This window comes from Aricia agestis, chromosome 15, assembly GCF_905147365.1.
Source record: "Aricia agestis chromosome 15, ilAriAges1.1, whole genome shotgun sequence".
Classification (NCBI taxonomy): Eukaryota; Metazoa; Arthropoda; class Insecta; order Lepidoptera; family Lycaenidae; genus Aricia; species Aricia agestis.
In genome coordinates this window covers 136,558-139,464 of record NC_056420.1, presented here as the reverse complement: position 1 = coordinate 139,464, position 2,907 = coordinate 136,558, and positions in this window count along the sequence as shown.

Below are 2,907 nucleotides of genomic sequence, written 5' to 3'. Positions count from 1 at the left end.
CAAGCGCAAGCTGAGCACTGCAGTCGGGATGCGCCAGTAAAGCGGCATTTGCTAGGCTATCTTTGCACTTCTCAAAAGCTAGCAAATTACTGTCACCTGAAAGATTAACTGGATGCGAGGATTTCACTGAGCCGGAAAGCAAGGAATTCAAAGGGGCCTGTAATTTAGCAGCATGAGGCAAAAACCGACGGTAAAAGTTTGCCATTCCCAAAAATCTGCGAAGCTGTTTTACAGTTATAGGAATGGGAAAATCCCTTATAGCTTGTACTTTTGTGTCTAGAGGTTTGGTACCTGCTGCAGAAATTTTGAAGCCAAGAAAGGTAACCTCACTAGCACCGAAAATACATTTTGAGGTATTAATGAGGATACCGTACTTCTTCATCCGGGAGAAAATTTCACGAAGATGCTTTTCATGCTCTACCTCGTCTCTACTAAATATTAAAAAGTCATCTAAATAACAGTAACAAAAATCTAATCCCCTAATTACCTCGTCAACAAATCTCTGAAAGGTTTGCCCTGCATTCCTAAGACCAAACGTCATAAAAGGGAATTCATAAAGGCCAAAAGGAGTCGTAATGGCGGTCTTAGGAATGTCCTCCTCAAAAACAGGGATTTGATTGTACGCGCGCTCTAAGTCGATAGTTGAAAACACTCTACAACCAGATATCGCATGGGTAAAATCATGTATATGTTTGATTGGGTAGCGATCAGGTACGGTTCGTGCATTCAACATACGATAATCGCCACACGGACGCTAATCACTATCTTTTTTAGGGGCCAAGTGTAATGGAGAAGACCATGGGAGTAGTGGATATATGTACGTTCTGGACCACATACCGACTATTGTAAGAAGATCTCTCTGTTGTGTGTATATGTAATGTGAGTGGTGTTTCATGTTATGTTGGTGGTAGTATAAAATGGGTAGATTTTTAATGATCACTATCACCCCTGACCAGGTGTATGTGTGTTTTGTGTACTGCGGCGGGGCGGTGCTGCGGCGGTGGTCGGTGCAGCGGCGAGGGGCTGTTGGTGCTGCGACCTCATGAGCGCTGTGTTGGTTGGTCACAGGGGTGGTGTGTGATGATGTTTTCTTGAATTATTTTAATTAGGCAACCGGAGACTGGTTGTGTGTGTGTGTGACCTTGTGAGGTACGGTATTTTTTTTATTAATGTAGTTTAATGTTTTCTATGACGTATCATAATTAGTTCGCGCTAGCAGTGTAACATTTTATAGTGGTTTTTCTTATCTGGTATGATAAGGTATGACGTGTGTGCTATTAATAGAGTTTTATAATATTATTGTTGTGAGAGATGTTAGTTTTAATGTGAATATGGATACGTGTGGAAGGGAATCATTGTTGTTACAGTCGATAATTAATGAACTTCGTGATGGTGTGTTTGAGAGAGTGGAATTTCCAATTTTCCGTTCAAAATGGCAACGATTGAGAAGTTTTGAAGACTGGCCGAAGCGTATGCGTCAGACGGCGGAGCAACTTGCGGATGCTGGTTTCTTCTATACGGGTCGAGGAGATAGGACCGTTTGTTTCTGTTGTGGTGGTGGTTTAAAGGATTGGGAAGATGATGATTGTCCTTGGCGGGAGCACGCGCGATGGTTTAGTCGGTGTGCTTACATACAAAAAAAGTACATCAACCATAGTGATGATAAAAGTGTGAGTGAGAGGGGGATACAGGTTGATAATGGTGATGAGGATAAAGGAGGAAAATATACTAAGGAAATAAAAGACACTGTTGTGTGAAAATAATGTTTTTTTATTTTATTTTATAATGCCCCCAAGCTAAAGTGCTAACACCATCGTTTGGACAGATGTATCTTTTATCATCTTTACCACATAAAACTTTTTTTCTTTTGATTTGTGTGTAAACATTATGTTTATCACTACAAAATGTACGCATATCATCATATTTTTCATAGCTACGATTAAGGGCCTTATAATAGTTCTTAAAGTGTAGGTTTCTCACAATGGCAGCGGAGGTGCCTTTATTTTTTTTTACAACTTTATCATTATCTAGGATATAGCTATACATTTTGGAGCGTAGTCCAATAAACTCTCTGATGATGCAACCATTACTCTCGTCTTTCATTAGACCGATAACTTTTTTGTTGAGTAAAGGTAGATTGTATACATTGTTTTGGGGAAAATCAGAGGTGTCAAATTTGTATGGTAAATCCTTTCTGATATCTTCGTAAAAATTTTTGGTTTTAATGTGATAGATGAAAGAGTCAGTATCGGTGTACAATAGCTGTACGTTTTCTTTATATTTTGGTAACATGTAAGAGTAGTGAAAATCATACATGACATATTTGGAGAGTTCGAGTACAGTGAAACCAACATAGAGTGGTTTGTTGTAGAGTATTTTTGTTTTATTCATTTGTACTGCTACAAAATCTTCGGTGAACATCTTAAAACTATGAAAATTGGGTCGAGACATGTAACGCATAGCACCAAAACTAGGTTTAGTTTTTGTTTTCACATCTTTAAAAGTGGTGCAAAGTTTAACATCAGTTCTTTTACCCACATTCTCTATTGTTTTACCAAAAATAGCGTTATTCATGAGTTTATAGAAATCTTTTTCAAAAGAGTTTGTTGCTTCGGTTCTTTTGATTGTGTTTAAATCTATATAGGATTTGAGCCATTTAGATTGATGGAAAGATAGGATTCTATGGATCTTTTTGCAAATTAAACCATTGACGATGCATTGTTTTAAGTTTATGTAGTGAATGATGTAGTTTGATTTGTTTTCTAATGTGAGTAAAAGTTTTTTAGTTATACCATTAGGTGGTTTTTTTGTTTCAGCGCAAAAGGGGTAGTCATTGTGTAAATCGTGAAGGTGGTGTGGATACTCTAGATCTACTTCCAAGATATAACCTATATCAGAGTCGGGTTG